Source organism: Mus musculus, chromosome 16, assembly GCF_000001635.26.
Source record: "Mus musculus strain C57BL/6J chromosome 16, GRCm38.p6 C57BL/6J".
Taxonomy (NCBI): domain Eukaryota; kingdom Metazoa; phylum Chordata; class Mammalia; order Rodentia; family Muridae; genus Mus; species Mus musculus.
The window spans coordinates 96882388-96900638 of NC_000082.6; the positions used below are offsets into that span (position 1 = coordinate 96882388).

At 41.5% G+C, this 18251-nt stretch overlaps 1 protein-coding gene and 1 long non-coding RNA gene across 6 annotated transcripts in view; one reads left to right on the forward strand and one right to left on the reverse strand.

Annotated features, from left to right (window-relative positions):
- Positions 1-18251, reverse strand: part of Dscam (DS cell adhesion molecule) — a 583662-nt gene that overhangs the window by 294936 nt on the left and 270475 nt on the right. The window lies entirely within an intron of this gene.
- The window catches only part of Gm32432, a 52374-nt gene continuing 34123 nt past the window's right edge, over positions 1-18251 (forward strand). For both annotated transcript variants that reach the window (XR_876306.3, XR_876307.3), the window contains exon 1: positions 1-18251. This exon is cut by the window's right edge and continues 18982 nt beyond it. This is a non-coding gene — a long non-coding RNA (predicted gene, 32432).

An 18251-nucleotide genomic window follows, 5' to 3' on the forward strand; every position in this document is an offset into this window, starting at 1 on the left:
GACTTTTGGGATAGCATTGGAAATGTAATTGAGGAAAATATGTAATAAAAAAAAAGATCCAATAGACACAGAAAATGGATTCTACTTAAGTAAAAGAGTGAATATTTATTTTTCAAATTCCTTTAAAGGGTCAATGCCAAGAATGTGGGAAATAGGTTTTTAAAATTAAATACCAGTAGTAGAGCACATCTGTAAATGAGCCATGAAGACTCTGGAATGTAGCAACTCCCTGAGGTGAGGTCTTTGAGCAGACCCATTAGCAAGTGAAGAACAAAGGCACCAAGAGCTTAAGCAAGTCCCCAAGTTTGAATACCTAAAGGGAAGAGTCAGACTGAGTGGCAGCCTGGCCTGAGTCTCAAATCCTCAACTTAATCTGCAGGGCCATTCAGGGTTTAGTTAATGCCAAGCCCAGCTCAACACTGAGCTAGAGTTACCATCCTGCTCTGTCCTCTCTGGATGAATACTAAATCCTGGCCGGAATGACATATCTTGGATGAAGAAGATGGGGATATAGGATGTGATCTACTGTCTGCATAGACTGACCATGATTGAGGAACACTTGTTATTGCGGTTGGGTCTGAAATGTAAGATAGTACTCCAGATCATTTTCAACCCTAAATTCCTGTAATCTTACTTAATTAACAAACACAATGTAAAGTATAGCTTGTGATCCTATCTAAGCAAAATATCTCAGAATACAAGGCAAAGATTTGTTGAAAGCAAAGATTGTGCCTGGTACCTCACATGCGTCTTGGAAGCAATGGACCACAGAGACTAAGTACTGCCCACTCTCATAACTCTCATGAACTGTAAAGTCACACTGACTCTAGTAATTTGTTATGGTCTTGAACAACTTCAATGACAAAGGTCTCACCACCATTACTGACTTACCATTTCAGACAACAACATTCTACAGGGTTCCTGGGTGGACAGTTACAGATCAGTCTGAGGAAAAACTTTATTTTGCTGTTGTTTGGTGTCAGCAACTTAAGGAGGAGAGCTGGCTGAGTTGAGTGACGTGCTTGTTCCTAGAAGCTATCAAAATACATGGACCTTGATTCTCCCAATTCCTAGAGTGGCTGAGGTTAGAGAATGGCCCTGGACAAACTACGTGATTTGAGACTTCATTATATTATAAAATGAAGAAGGCAGGCAACATCTTGTCTCGTTTGTTTCAGGAACAAAAACAACAGATGATCAATGTCCCACAACACGGGCTCAATATGTAAGGGTGGATATATCACTGTACAATGAAGGGCTGTTCCCCTCACACCTCAGTCCCCCCAGCTTCTTTCTGCGAAGGTTACCCAGGAGCTTCTTGTTCTAAGAGCTCACGGCCTGCCTCTTGCCCAGAAGATAGTAAATGAGTTTCAGCATAAACTGAATTTGCTGTCCTCCTATGAAGCCTCCTCACAGTTTCTGTCTTTATATTCCCATACACTTCCCTATTTCCCTTTGGCCACCAGGCTTATCTGTACATATCTTCTCTGTATGTACATATCTTCTCCCCCTCACCACTGGTGCCTCTCTTGCTTAGGGCTGTGCTCATGTGGGTCACTCTGCCTGAATTATTTTCCAGCTCTTTGATTGATGCCTGTTTCTCCCTTATTCCCTAGCAAAGCATCCCCCTGCATCCTTGTACTTCGTGTATTCGAATTTTGTAGCATTTCTTATGGAATGTCACCATATAGCTTGTTTGTTTGCCTAATGTTTGTCTCCTCTTAACCACAGGACCAGGGCATAGAGATCATGAGCAAATGCATATATTCACCATGTATGATACGCGTGTGAGCACACACACAGGCACATACATGCTTTTTTACCTCCAAAGGAGTAAGAGCAAGGGGTACATTCATGCAGAATTTGTCAATACAAAGAGTGACTCACAGTACGCAGATGAGGAAACGCGTGTTAGGAAATGTCAGGTCATATGTGCTCATGTTGAAAACATAGTACCAAGAGTCCATATATAAGACCTACATATGACCCTCTACAAGAATACGTGCAGAAACAGCATGCAAAGATGGAGACAGCCTTGGAATCTGTCTCAAGTAGTGATGTAAGAATTTATTTGTTACATTAGTTAATCTGCATGTGCATGTATGTGCTTGTGTATGCGCTCACGCATCTAATTACACATGTGTGAATATATGCATTTCTGTACTCAGACATGTTTTTGTGTGTGTGTGTGTGTGTGTGTGTGAGTATGTGTATCGGCATGTGTGTACTTGGCATGCATGCTCATGTGTGTATATGAATGCATATGTTCAAATATGTGAGTGCATATGTGTGCACATGTGTATATGTATATGAACAAAGTACAAGGCCAGTAGGTGCAACATGAGATGTTTCCTTTTGTCAGAATCATGTGGTTGGTGATGAAACAATGAATGTTAGAAGCAATGTGGCTGGCTTCTCATCACATCTGTGTGGACCATTGCCAGGGACTCTGGTGGAGTCAGCTTGACAAAGCGAAAGCTGGGAAGCTGGTTCATGAAGCAAAGAGTTTCAAGGAAACTCCCTTCCCGGGGGCCTGGCATTTTCTCCCTAATCTATATAAACCATAAAATTAATTTTTCCATTCCCACATTAGTCTAGTGTATAGATCCACGTGCACTCTATATAGTATTACCTTATAGTAAATGCCTTTTAAGATTGTATTCTAACATAGCTAAAGCCTTTTTCCAGTGTTCTTAGATTCCAGATAGCAGCAAGGAGCTTAACCCATTCAGTAAACAATTAAGCACTTGCCATTTTACTCAGCTGTTTACAGATAGAGACTAAAAGTCTCACTGAGATAGAAATCTTTTACTACAGGCTACTTCCATGTCAAGTATAAGTTGATATACTACCCTGATAAGGGGAAACTCTCCAGACAAGATAAGTTTTACTAGACCTAAGAATTTAGAGCTCTGTGATAGCGCATTACTCTTAAGGCCTGTCAAGAGTTAACAACCCCCTGATGCTTTTAACCTTAAAGTGTGAAATTGTTGCCTGGCATTAGGCTGATCCTAGGCAGGGCTTGTTATCCCTAATGTAAACATTTAATTAGTCCCTGTAAATTCCTTTCTGCTGTAACTGGTGAATTTCAGTGTATCTTGTCTTTTTGTGATTTGTATCTTCTGATAATTCGTTGTTATATAAGTCTGAAGCTCAACCAGAACATTACATTCAGATTCAACACATTTCTCGTGTAATCTGTCTGTCATTTTCATCCAGAATCTTTGTCCATCTGCCTAAGAAATCCCGTTCTTCACAGACCAGGGACCTAGAGAGTCTGTGGCAGACCATGTCATGGGGGTAAGATTAGGGTTTGCAAAGGTTGAGAATCGGCTAATTTACGCATGACACTTAACCACTTGTTTTACCAGCAACAATGCTCACTCCTTTCAAAACAAGAGTTCCAAGCAAAATCTTAATTAACTTTATATCACTGTGAGCATAAACACACATAATGTTCCTGGGTTGGATTTATGCTACATTAGAGTGTCCATGAAGCCATTGAGAAGCCTTTCTTTCTCTCAGCGATATTCAGTGTCTGGCAAACTGTAACATCTCCTAATTAAGAAGACTGCTGCATATGGCTTCACTGAAAGTTAGAAGGTTTGGGACTCCAGCTGCATTCTGGGATGCCAGTTGGGTGGTCTGTGCGCCCATCTGTGTTCCTGCTGGGGAAGCCAGATCCCTGTGGCACTGTGTTTCATCATTAGGGTCCTTTGTCATTGAGATAAAAGTCAAGTTTATGTGATCAACCATTAGATCAAAACAGAGTTCATCAGTAGTGTGTGTGTGTGTGTGTGTGTGTGTGTGTGTGTGAGTGTGTGAGTGTTTGTGTGTCTGTGCTGGTGTGTGAATGAGTGTGCACGTTTGAAGAATATATGCAAATATATGCACAGGTGGTCAGAGGTCATTCACATTCAGGAGTCTTACACTTCAATATTTCTAGGATTTATTTTTATATTAAAATTATGTGTATGCATATGTGTTAGTGTGCATAAGGTTTGGAGTATATGACCATGAATGTTAAAGTCAGGGCATCAGAATCCTCTAGAGCTGGAGTTACAGGCATTTGTGAGGTAGCCAACATGGTTGATATAAGAGAGCCCTAGTCTTCTGCCAGAGTAGTGCACATGCCCAATGGTCCCCACCTCAGCTTTTGAGACAAAGATCTCTCACTGGCTTGGAGATCAGCAAGTAAGGGAGGTTGGCTTGCCAGTGAGCCCAGGGCCCTGCCTGTCTCCATAGTCCCAGGCTGGGATTCTGTCATTTGCCACCCTGACTGGCTTTTTGCATACAGGTTGCATATGACCTCAGGTCCTCATACCTGGGCAGCAAGAGCTCTACTGACTGAGCTATGCCACCACTATATTTAAAGAGTAAAACTCATAATACTGGAGCTGGAGAGATGGCTAAGTGGTTAAATGCACTGGCTTCTCTCCCATAGAATCTTGGTTCAGTTTATAGCATCCACACGGCAGTTCACAACAGTCTGTAACTTCAGTTCCAGGGACTCTGACTCTGTTATGGCCTCTGAAGGCACTGCAAGTATGTGATGTATATATGTACATGAATGCAAGCACTCATAATGAAAAGAAAATAAATCTTTTTTAAAAAACATAAAACATCACACTAACAATCTACGGCATACTGGGTCAGGGTCATTCTACTGGTGAAACAAATGAAACACTAGCATCTCCACCACAAACACCAGCAGAGGTGACCTGTTTACTGTCTCAGCCGAACCCCATTAACAATGGAAATACAGCTTAAATAGGAGCATCAGTGCATTTCAAATTCCATTTGAGGCCTGAATATCCAACAGTCACAGAGAAGTGATACCAAGATTCCCTGAAGTTCTCCTGGGCCCCACCTGTTCCTGGAGGATTGTGGGGCTCCCAGAAGCCAACAGTGCCTGTGTGGATTCAGATGGATCCCATCTGGAACCATGAGCCAAAATAAATTCTCTCTCCCTTAAGTTGTCTTGGTCATGGTTCAACAGAAAAGCAACTAACATGGAAGTGAAGGGGAGTCTGGGAAAATGTCCGGGGACTACATCAGTCCAACGTGTGACATAAATAAACTTTCAGCACTCAGAGTGAATTCCTGAGGAATCATTGCCTTTCATTAGCCTCACTGTGAAAAATGCATGTAAGAATAGGAAACGGTTTAAGCAATTCGTTGAAGTAGAATTTTAAATACATATAACACCACATTCAGCTCTTATTTCACGTTGTAAATTTTTTTGTATTAAAAAAATAGGGACTGAGGAGACAGGCCAGTTCATGAGATGCCTACTATGCAATTATGGAGACCTGAATTCTGGTCCCTAGCAGCCATGAAAAATCTGGGTAAGCCGTGTGTGACTATACTTCAGCACTTGGGCAAACACAGTGGATCTCTGGAGTTCTCTGACCAGCCAGATTGGCTGAATCAGTGAGCTCCCGGTTCAATGAGAGACTCTGTCTCACAAACTAACATGGAGAGAAACAGATGCCTGAAGTCAATCTCAGCTACCACACTCATGCACATGTTCCACACACATAAGCATACACATGTGATCTTATGTACACACATGTAACATGCAATGAATAAAATAATTATACTTATCTCAATGAGCTTAAATTTATGTAAAGCATGAAATACACTACGTGACTGCCAATAGAATGTTCCAGGTTTTATTCCCATATACTGTATGGTGTTCTGTTCCAACAGTCAATCTGGGTCACTCTGCCCAAGGCCTCGGTCTGTGGGAACCTCCACTAGTGGGAGAGAAGTGAAACAACATCAGGATTGTCTTGACTTTTGTTCTCCTCTTTCCTTTGGATGCACAAGGCAAACAGCTTCCTGTCAGAGCTGGCACTGAGTAACCCAGCTGCAAAGAATGTCTGAGCTAGGATCTGTGCCAAATGTTATACTAGATGCAAGAGAAATGACAGAAATCTGCAAAATCCTGGCTTGGGTTGAAATTAGTAGCTTGTGTTTCAGTAGAATTAGATATAATCAGATAATTCCATATTAAACTCAGAGTGAGATTGGAAATAAATTCTGATATTTGTGATAGTTTCTGTGTTAGAGGGAAACATGGCTTTTCTACTAGCTTTTGAATACTAAGAGCTTTGTGGGTGTGCATGTGTGTGTATATGTGCATGTGTGTGTGCACGTGTGCATATGTGTGTGGGTTCATGTGCACACTATCAAACATATTGTTGTCATGTAGGATGAAGCTCAGCCTGTCAGTTGTGTATCTAGTTTTTAAGTTCAGGGACCCACAGATGATAAACAGCCTCCCTCTCCTTCAGGAGGCTTGCTGTCCTGAGGAGAGAGAGGACATCCACTGAGAAACAACCCTCACAGTCCTGTCATGCTGTCTCAGTGTGACAAAATCTCCCCTGGTGTGTTACTCTAGAACAGGCCACTCTGACAAGCTAGAGTGTGCAATGCTGGCAGATTTTGCATGTCCATTGATAACGACTTCATTTCTCCCACGTACAAAGTTCCGACAACAATGAAAAGGAAGGGGTGATGCATTTTCAAAACCATACCAGAAAGTTTAGATTGCCTTCAGTCATTTGCTGCTGCGCTAGCTGTTCTAGTCTCATTCTGTGGCTGTGAAAAAAAAACACTCTTACCAAAAATATCCTGGAGGGGGAGGGTCTTTCACTTTACATTTACAGGTCACAATTCATCACTGTGAGAAATTAGAGCTGGAGCTCGTGTCAGGAACTGGAGCAGAGGTCACAAAGAAGTGTTTTTTTTTTTTTTATTGGCTCGCTCCAATGGCTTACTCAGCCTGCTTTCTTATACAACTCAGGACCACATGTCCAAGGGTGACACTGCTTATGGTTACTGGTTCCTCTTCATCGATCAACAATAAGACAATTCTACACACACATGGCCACAAGCCAATCTGATCTGGGCAATCCCTCAATTGAGAATCTTTCTCAGGTGCCTGGCCCAACCCTTTATGAGGAGAACTTGGCAGTCCACTGGAGCTTTGGTTGATGCTAAGGCCAGTGACACACTGCTGAAAATGATAGATAGATACAATCTAAAATCACAACTCAAAAGTACAATAGCTGGTTCTTCAAGACCATATCACATTCCAAGAAGATGCATTTAAGGACAGATTACCTTTGGTTGAGAACCACTTAACACCTGAAAGTACTCATTACTTAGAGAAAAAACCATGCTTGTCCTCCTGAGAAATGATCACACTTGAGAAGATCAGACAAGCTGGTTGCTCACTAACAGGGCAGAAAAACAAGTAAAGTTGGTCTTCAGATTACCCAAGGTTCCCCATGCTCCCATAAATTAATACAGTAAAGGGAGTAAGGAAAGGTCTTGGCTGGAACTATTCACATCTCTACTCCCCACAGGCTTCCAGTGCAAGATCAATGTCCATAAATGTTCATCAAGTATCAACCCAGTATGGAGTAAGGACTTCATGTAGCAAGTTGTAGACCAAAGCAGAAAGACATTCATGAGACATTTAGACAGCCTAACACCATGGCAAAGCCAATTCATGATGCATAAAGGTGATTTCCTATTTTCTCTGATCTACCCCAGAGGTCCAAGTGCATACTATCTTTATGACAGAAGAGCTGAGATGTGAACAGTATGCCAGCAATGGAGCTGCTGCACTGTGAACCACAGGGCATGTGCATGACCTTAAAGGGAGCAGTGCAATGGAGCTGGCAATGTGCATATACCTGTGATCCCATCATCCAGGATCCTGAGTAGACGGACTGCTGAAAGCCAAGGCCAGCTTGGGCTGCATAGTGAGTTTAAGGCTAGCTTATGCTATGTTATAAAACTGACAAATGCTTAATTAAAGAAATAGTGAAGCACCAGGAAAGGGGATAACATTTGAAATGTAAATAAAGAAAATACCAACAAAAAAGAAAAAGAAAAAGAAAAAGAAAAAAAGGAAAGGAAATAGTGAGCAAGGCTGAAGAGAAAGATGGGAAGCAGGCCAAAGCACAAGGAAGAGGAACTAAAGGAAATGACTGTGCTGAGTCACATCATAGTGACAGAAGACAGACTTTGAGACAGAAAGGATTGGAGTAGAAAGTTAACAACAATGGTAAAATCAGAAAGATGAGTGATAAATTGATAGATAACAGGAAGATGATACAGATGTCAGGGGCAAAGATACAATAGATAATAGCTAGATGGTAGATGATGAAGATGATGATAGATAATAGATGACATAGATGATAGATAGATAGAGGATTATAGATGATAAATAATAGATGATAGATATATGACAGATGATGGTAGATGGATGGTATATAGAAGATAGGTAGATAGATGATAGATGGTAGATAGGAGATAGATAGATAGATAGATAGATAGATAGATAGATAGATGATAGATAGATGATAAATAGATGATAGGTAGATAGATGATAGATAAATAGATGATAGATGGATGGATTGATAAATAAGTGAAAAATAAATAGATAGTATCTTAGTTAGGGTTTTACTGCTATGAACATACACCATACTATTGGTTAAGCAACTATTATAAGGACAACATTTAATTGGGGCTAGCTTATAGGTTTAGAGGTTCAGTCCATTACCACCAAGGCAGGAGCATGGCAGTATCCAAGCAGGCATGGTGCAGGAGAAGCTGAGAGTTCTACATCTTCATTAGGAGAAGACTGGCTTCCAGGGAGCTAGGATGAGGATCTTAAAGCCCACACCCACAATGAGACACTTCCTCCAACAAGGCCATGCCTACTAATAGTGTCACTCCCTGGACCAAGCATATACAACCATCACAGATAGATAGATAGATAGATAGATAGATAGATAGATAGATAGATAGATAGATAGATAGATGGATAATAGATAAAAGATTGGTACATGGATAAAAAGATAGATGATGGGTGGATAAGAAACAGATAGAGAAAAAGACAAAAAGAAATCCCACATCTTCCTAACTCGAAAGCCTGGAAAACAGAAGCCTGCAAAGGAACTATAAAGTAGTACAATGGTATTTTACTAGCAATATACACACACTGATGCTCAAGTACAAAAGGATATGAACATGCAGATTAAATGGTTCCAATAGCCAAAATTTACATGGAAGCAAAAGCTGTTCATTATTATGGGGATGGATGCGTGTCACATGGAGGTCAGAGGACAGTGTGTAGGGTTGATTCTGCCTACACACCTTCTTGTGGACCCCAGGGTTTAAAATGAGGTCAACAGGTTTACTTGGCGATGACATTGCCTGTTGAGACAGCTGGCCTGCCCATAAGCAAAAATTGTTATCTATATAATTAGATTTATTTTTCTTGGACTTTGGAAGATTTAAAAATATTTTATGTTCAAAAGAACTAAGGAAAATGCAGAAAACAAAGCCAATCAAAATTACACAGGTCTCAAAATTACGCAGGTCTCAAAATTACATAGATCTCATATTTTCAACAATAACCTTCAACTTGTGACAATAGTACAAGATGTATAAAATATCCCCAGAAATGTTTTAGCCTGACTAACTCTCACTCAGTTATGACTACAGACTATACGTTCAAATGGGAAACATCAATGTTCACTGCAAGTCTAGCTGAAAATTTTGGGGAAAATTAATGGGAAAATTAGAAACATACATAATATTTTATGTGTATGAGTGTTTTGCCTGCATGTATGTAGATGTATCATATTCATATCTGATGTCCATGGAGTCCAGAAGATGGAGATAGATCAGGATCTATAGAGAGTTGTGAGATGTCGCATGGTTGCTAGGAATCAAACCAGGGCACTCTGCAAGAGCAGCCAGTGTGCTTAACTGCTGAGCCATTTTTCCAGCCCTGACAACTAGTATGAAACTCTATCCCAATTTCTCAGGATAAAGCCTGGAGATATCTGCAAATTATTTCAAAATGTATCAAGACATGAGATAAATGAGTAGAGGATCGATAAATGAATATTTGATAGATAAAGCAAATAGCAAACACTGACTACAGAATGTAAGCAGCAGTTAATGGCTATATATTTGCTTATTTTCATTTTTATGTCTTTTCAATATTCATAATAAAAATGAATTATAGAATTCAATAAAATAACTGGATATCTCCTGGTAGGTTATCCAATCCCAAGTGGTTAGCTCTAAGCACATGTACATATGAGTAACTCTAAATGGACTCAGTAGGTATTAACTTTTGCACAAATATATATGGATGATGTGTATATACACATCTATATAGCATATAACATACAACATATAATATATTACATAATATGCAATATATCACATATAATATACACATATATACACACATACATATATATATATGATCTAGGATGTATGATTATTAAGTATGATATATGATATACATGTGTGTGTGCATCTGTGTGTACTAAGAGCTGACCACGGGATTGGATATAAACATAAATATGTAATCATAATAATTAAAGAAAAACAAATCTGAAGTTTGAAAAGAAATGGTGAGGGACATGGGAGGAGTTGGAGAAGTAGGAGAAGGAGGGGTTGGAATGATGTAAATATCATGGATGAAATTCTCAAAAATTTTAAAATTTAAATGAAAAAAATCAATAGAGTAGGAAAATAAGAGATGGGCCATAGAGGGATGTTTGTAACAAGGTATCATATGTCTTTAGATCCTTTACTGAACTAAAATCATCAAACTGCAGATATAAGTGGGATGGGAAAAAGTAAAACTACCATCAAGTAAAGCCGGACAGGGCCCACATCCACCATCACTGTACATGGCTGATATCGTAGAGATGAAGGGCAAGTGCAGCCTATCACTTTGTAGTTAGAGCTAGCTGTTATGGCCATTAAATCACCCTGCATGGTCCGTATTCTTAAGAGGGCACACACATGGCAGTTCGGAACAAAAGAGAAACAGCAAGCAGGAAGTCTGAGGCAGAATTGGGTGTGGCGCACTACAAGTCCAAAAAAATCTACTCCTGACTTGGACACCATATTTGACATTGTTTTGTTGTGTCAAACTGCTTAAGCATTCCATCATTCTGCAGTATATGTGTTAGGTAGCTATAGCCATGGCCTGCATAGTGGACAAGCTCAAAATAGGGTCAAGAGCATCCATGAGACTGAGGACAACATGGTGGAGTCTGCCAGCCAGCCAGAGGAGGTGTGGCCATCCCTCCTGCCTCTCAGGAAAACCAAGGTAAATAAATAAAGCAAAATGTAAGAGAGAAAGGAAGACCAGAGGTCTGATGGCAGGAATGAACAGGCTGAGCACACAGCATCACAGACAACAGAGGCTTAGCCAGAACAGTGAACAGACCTGCTTGTAACTTAACTAATTCCGTAACCTGAAGACAGATCTCTCCCTTTCCTTTCAGTACCTAAGAAAAAAATTGTCAATCCTGAAGACTTTATGTGAGAAAGAACTCATTAAACTTTTGCAAGCAGAAGCAGTAGAAAGCAGAACACACTCTGGACTTGCTGTGATGAAACTAACTTCATGGGATTTTCCCCACCTGGGGTCTCAAAGGAAGCCAAGGTAGAGATTTGAGAACATCTGGAAAATTGTTCACAAGCACGACTCACATCGGAACCCATGTGATGCGGCAAACACAGTGCTCAGAAGAAATCCCACCGCCTTGTATGTTGTGAATAAAAAGAAATGGTGAACGCAACAGACTGAAAGATGGAAAACGATCCACACCGCAAAGCAAGAGGGGTAATGAGCAGAAAATACACTGGAGACTCAATGCCCTTATAGGCACTTAGAGTCATCAAAGACCCTGGAAGCCAAAGGACAGCAGTCAAAACACAAGTCCCAGAGGTCGTGTGAAATGGGCTGAATGGATGTGAGAACCTATAAACAAATCTCAAGTTTTAAGACAATTAACAAAATATATGCATTCCTAGTTAACCATAGAAAGAAGATCAACGCACAAGACAAGAGAGGAGGAGGGGAAGGAGTAGATAGCGAGGGGATGGGATGTTTCATCGTTCAGCTTGATAAGAATTAGAAGCGTGCATACTTAAAAAGAGGAGGGTAATTATCGTTATTTGCATACAACAAAATTGCATATGAAAAATGTATGAGCACCAACTGGAAAGAAAGCTGTCACAGATAGATAATCCTGTGAAGTGACTGAAACGGTCCAAGGTAGAACTGGGCCGTCCACCTGTATAGACAAACTCCACTCTGGAATCTGGAGTTTGGATTTCATCTGAGTAGGAAACAAAGGAACACACATGAGGTACTTGTAAGAGCCACAGGAGCACCAGACACACACCTTTGTTAACAAGATGCTGGCTAGAATCCCAATATTCTAGAGCCCTATAAGTCCCAAACAGGTTCATGTACCTTTTGTGTTCAGCCCAGCTGCAGTCACTGTCTGAGGAAGCCTATGGAGCCTTTAGCAGGGGAGGCCTAACTGAAAGAATGGATCACTGGGAGTCAGACTTGGAGGACTACCATCTATAAGTCTGTTCACTGCTCTACCGAGGTGTAAGCAAGCAGGCTCCTGCTCCTGTTGCCCTATCTGAAAAATTAAGTTCCAGGCTCATGTCTTTGGGCTTGCTGCTCTTCCAAAACAACCCCTGCTTCTGATTTCTTTGCTGTTATTCCCCACCCGCACCCCCCACCCCACCCCCACCCCCGCAGATTGAGCTACCTTCCAGGGACACCCATGACATCACCCAGAGGTGATCAATTTCTATGATCTCATCATGGGGACATGAGTATGTAGATGACTCCAACTTCCTCCCTCCAAACCCACCTGTTGCCTGAAGCATCACTATCGAGATCTCTGTAAGATGACTCTGACGTTACTGGGAATCCCTGTCCACAGGGAGAGCAGGGTCTGGATAAGATAAGTGGATTCTTGCAAGTGCTCTGTCTGAGTCTAGTCTTGGTCCATGAGTCCCTCACCTACCCACCTACCATACTGCCTCTTGATTTGACCTGCAAGTGCTATCCGAGTAGATCCCCAAGTACTGCATCTCTTCTCTGCTTTGCTCAGACTCTCTCCCGCTTGCTCTCCATCCTCACAGGTAGCTCAACTCCAAGTACAACTAGACTCTCTCTTCTCTCCATTCTTATGTCTTCATTATCACACCCCATAACCAATAACCAGAACCAACTTCTAAACATGTAAGATTATGTTTTATTATCTCCTGGTTAAAACAGTTATGGCTCCCCTCGGTGGCACCTAAAATAAAACTCAAAGTCCTTGCAAAGCAGGAGCAAGACTCTCAGAACCTTTAGACATCAGTCTACACATCCCATAATAGGCTTCTGGGGTGCTGCTGTTCCTCACTGCTTTGAAGAATTAGATTATTTTCCTGGACAAAAGCAACCTGCAACAGGGAGAATTACTCTGGCTCTCAGTTCAAGGGTGTAGACAGGCTCACATGCAGACAGGCTCACATACAGGCATGCTCACATGCAGACAGGCTCACATGCAGACAGGCTCACATACAGGCATGCTCACATGCAGACAGGCTCACATACAGACAAGGTTACATGCAACAGGATCACATAAAGGCAGGGTCATATGCAGACAGGTCACAGGGCCAGCAATACAAAGGCAACACCAGACTCCCATAGGCCTATGTGTAACTCCAGCCAACTCCTTAGCTGAGCAGAAGTAAGTCCAGCTTTTGTGCTCTCAGAAGTGACGCAGGTAAGGTGCATCCTGGATCCAAATGACTCCCTGCAGCTGGAGGCAAATTGACTCAAGTCCAGACCTGTGTCTCCTTGTGCCCCTTTCACTTTCCTTGAAACATTTGGACTTAACGAGGTTCCAACACCATCAGATCCCATATGACTGATGGTCACAGCCTCCTCAGCCCCAGGTGGGAGGAATGGAAGGGTCCCTGCCATCTAGATATACTTGGAGTGCTCTGAACAATGGGACCTATCCTCTGCTTCACCATTCAGTCATGGGAAATCACTATCTCTAAGCAGCCTGTCTCTGAGTTTGGAATGTCTTTTTATGCTAATTCTTTCTTTCCATAGACATATAATCTTTCCCTGTCTTCTCTTCCTGCCTTCCCTGACGATGAAAGAAGTATAATCCTTACAAAGGTGGCTTTCTGACCCTGCAGGTAGTCAGCACACCACCCTGCATATCCTCACTTTACTCAGGGACTTTCAGAGATACAACGAGGTTGTCCTCGGTCCTCCAAGGTTGTTATGCTGCTCTACGACCCAACATACGGCTGTTACCTGATGGTCACTTGATACACTTGCAATGGCTTGGCTGTGCTGTCCAAGATCACTGACATTCCCCATGTAGCTGCATTGTAAAGTCCTAAGGCTTAGCTGGCTCTGGCCATTCCTTTCCCTGTCTTTTGTTCTTGTAGTGTTGGAGCCAGATGCCCCTCCCCCATGCTCCTGTGTATGGCAGGCAAGCTCCCTACCCTGAATCACAACTCAAGCGATCTCCGTTGTTGTTTTAAGAATATATTTTCAATAACTTTAAAATAACTGACTCTTGAAAAACAAGAAGTTAAACCAACGAGGAAATATCTAGTCAGCAACTAAAGCTGCTTACTTTGGCCACCAGAGGGCTCCCACATTTATCCTTAACTGCTAATCTGTATTGAGACAGCCAAGAAATGACACTATGAGTTTAGCAAGCTCAATTAGAATGTGAGATGCTTCCCACCCTAGGACACATAGTTTTTATAAAACCATTTGATTTGTCTCTCTCTTCGTCCAATGCAAAGCTTCTTTACAACGGCCAGCACATTCACATGCCGAAGCACTTAATCCCTGAAGTAACGACTGCAGTTTAATTATCTTCATTCATGCTCAGATTGAAACCTTTACTACTCACTCCTGGCTGCTTCTTTGTACGTAGGCCATCAAACAACGACGTGAAAGAGCAGGTGCTTTATTCTCAGAATTATGTGCTTTGCCGAGAGTGGGCACTTGGAAGCCCGAATGAAAGCATGGAATTAATTTTCTTATCAAATTGGAAATGAGTTTTTAAAGAGATAATGATTAATGTAGGGGGATGAAGCAAAGAGTCAATACTCTTGTACATACTGGAAATGAAATCTGATGGTCTTATGTGTTTGGAAGAGCGGTTTGTTAACTTTGCAGTAGTGTAAAATTAGTTTTTAACAAGCAGTGGCCTGTTGAGGAGCTGAATAAAGAGAAAGGCTAGACTTATCATGATTGTTCAAAACAGTGAGAAGGGGGGAGGGGACTCACAGCTAGGCAATTACAAACTAGTTCTCCAAGGAATTCCAAAGCCTTGAAATAAAAGGGCTATACCACTGAGAGAATCAATGATTCTGAGTTACCACGAAATATCCATAAACACAAACCCCTTTCTCTGATACCAGGAACTGGAAGGGTGACTATGGAGACCTATTTTGGTTTGGCCCAGAGAACCGGAGCAATTCAGGAATTGGAGGTACCCGACATGTATAAATTTCACAGTGAGGTAGGAACTGAAACCCAGATCCTCACTTCCTATGTCTCATGGCTATTCCTCCCTCAGCATCTTAGGAATCAGGCCATTTATTTGGAAGCTGAGAGATGCCACAGGAATAAGATGCTTGCCACACAAAGCTTAAGAATTGGAGTTCAGATCCTCTGGTCCTAAGAAAAAGCTACATGTATATGGCAGCTTGACTATAATCCTAGCTCACAGATGGTAGAGAGAGGCAATCCCACACCAGGATGCTTGCCAGGCTAGCCAGAATGTGAGCTTATATTCATTCTTAATACAGAAGTGGGAGAACAGTTGAGGGGAACACCCAACACAGGGTCCTGTACACCTGCCCACACATGTGTAAGCAAGCACATGTGTGCACATACAAGAAATGGAAAAGAAAGGCTTAATTTGGCTGACAGAAGGCTCAAGCCGATAAAGTGTTTGCCACATAAAATTAGGTCCTGCATGAGCATCAGTCCCCAGAACCAACACAGAGGTGGCAGAAGACTGTGCTCTAGGAATATGGGGACAGCAGTATATATCTGTGACCCTAGTACTGAAGAGGTAGAGACAAGAAGGTTAGCTGTTCAAGGCTATACTCCATCACATCATGAGTTCAAGGTCAGCCTGGGTAACATGATGTCCTGTCCCAAACAAACAATAAAACAAGATATAAAAACATTGGGTTTTTTTTTTTTTAATTTCAGAGAGGAGTTTTTCCCCCAAAATTTATATTTAAAAATAAAAATTCTTCAAGACATGTCTTAAGCAGCCTTTCTCAGAACAACAGTGTGAAAACTGAACACTGCTGACAAGTGCCAGCAAAGGGAAAGAGGCAGGCAGCTGTAGGAAAGCAGGACTCTCACCCAGGGTAATGGTGGGGGAAGTTTCAAGGGTGGCAGAGGCTGGGCTGCAGGTGTGACCTGAGAAGTGCCATGCATCCCTCCCACACTTGCTCTGGACTGCTCTTCCAGGGAAACAAATTAGAATTGGTAAATCCGTCAGCAAATGACCTCATAGAACATTTTTCTGTGCTCTGGAACGTGAGTGCCTTAGATGTCCAAGAGAAGAGGAAATACAGTCACGGAGATCATGTGACTGGAATCAGGAGTATTTACATGGTTAGAATGGACTGAAGTTTTAGCACATGGGAGGAAGTGGATGCAGGCTAAGGGAACTTGATATGTGAGACTTTAAACATGACCATGTTTTAGAAAAATCAAAGTAGGTGCCTGAGAGATGATAAAATGGATGTAGTAACTTATAGCCACATGTCCTAATAATTATTAAAAGGTGGGGCAAGTGAGGTGAGAGCCACCATTCACTCTGCCTCCTCAGCCTTCCCCCTGTGTGTCCAGCTCCTCAAGCTGCAGACACCGTGAACAATGAATGGAATTCCATCACAGGATGAGCCAGAATAAACCTTTCTTTCATTAAAAATGACTCTCAGCTAGCTCTCCACAAAAATGAAGCATAAGGACTCCATGAGAAGATGCTCTAATGGACTCCATGGGGAAAGGTATTTTAGAAAAATATAATTATCCACACATAGGAAAATAACTGAGCAAGTCTCTTCCAACATGTTTAAAATTCCCATTCCCTAGGTTTAGAAGTGCACCTTTTAAATACTCATTTCTATTTTCTGAATTTTATTTTATGTTTATTGGTGGCTTGCCTGAATAATGTCTGGATATCATGTGTATCCTTTGTGCCAGCAGAGGCCAGCAGGGAGTGCCAGAGCCCCAGGATTAGAGTTATATACAGTTGTGAGCTATCACATGGATGCTGGCAATCAAACTTGGGTCCTTTGAAAGAGCAGACAGCATTCTAAACCACTGAGGCATCTCTCTAGCCCTGAATATTTCACAGTAGATTCTCTTTCCAGCTTATTCTATTTCACCTGAACCCCACAACAATGTGATTGCTATACATGTTCTAATTAATATAAAATAACTAAATGTTTTTTTAAAATTTATTTTAGGTTTAGATGGAGAAAAAACAAAGCTTTTTCACTCAGTAAAGAAAGCTTTCCAACCAGGAGAAGATCAGTAGCTGTAACAAGCATCAAGACTTATTGTCAAGTTCAACTTTCTCTCCTAGGAAGAAAATACCAGGACAGAACCCAAGATCCTAGAGTCCTCACAGCACTGGAGACAAAGCAGCCACACAGCATCACACTGAAATCACCTGTGCTGTTTGCTCACTGCTTGATTTAGCAACATTGTTATATCCACTGCAACGCTGTTATATCCACTGCAACATTGTTATGTGCACTGCAATACTGTTATATCCACAGGCAAACTGAGAATTTCCATCCACTCTGCCACCAACAGGTTCAATCCCACTGCATTTTGAGTCTAACCCTAAGGTCAGTTATTCCTTAAGCTTGAAGGGATGCTTGTAAACTTGTTATTGGGCTGAGAAAGTGGCTTGGTGGGTGAAGTGCTCGCACACAAGAGCCAAAATTTGGATGCTAAGCCCCCACACCTAAGCCAGGCATAACTGCCTCCTCCTATAATCCTAGTGCTAAGGGATTAGAGATAATCCAACCAATCAGTGAGCCTCAGTTTCCATGAGATACCATGACTTAAAAAGTATGGTGGAGGGCAATAGAGAAAGAAACTCGAAGTTTACCTCTAGTCCAGGCATATATACACATGCAATACATTTCACACACACGCATTATTAATTAAAGTTAACAGACACTTGGAGTCTTAACTCCATCATTATGGAATGGACCACATCTGTGAAAATCAATCACCATAAACTCTCTTATTTCATCTAATGATGGTGAATATTTATTGATACATCTGCTTTGCAATGTATCAAGAAAGTAAGGTAGAAATG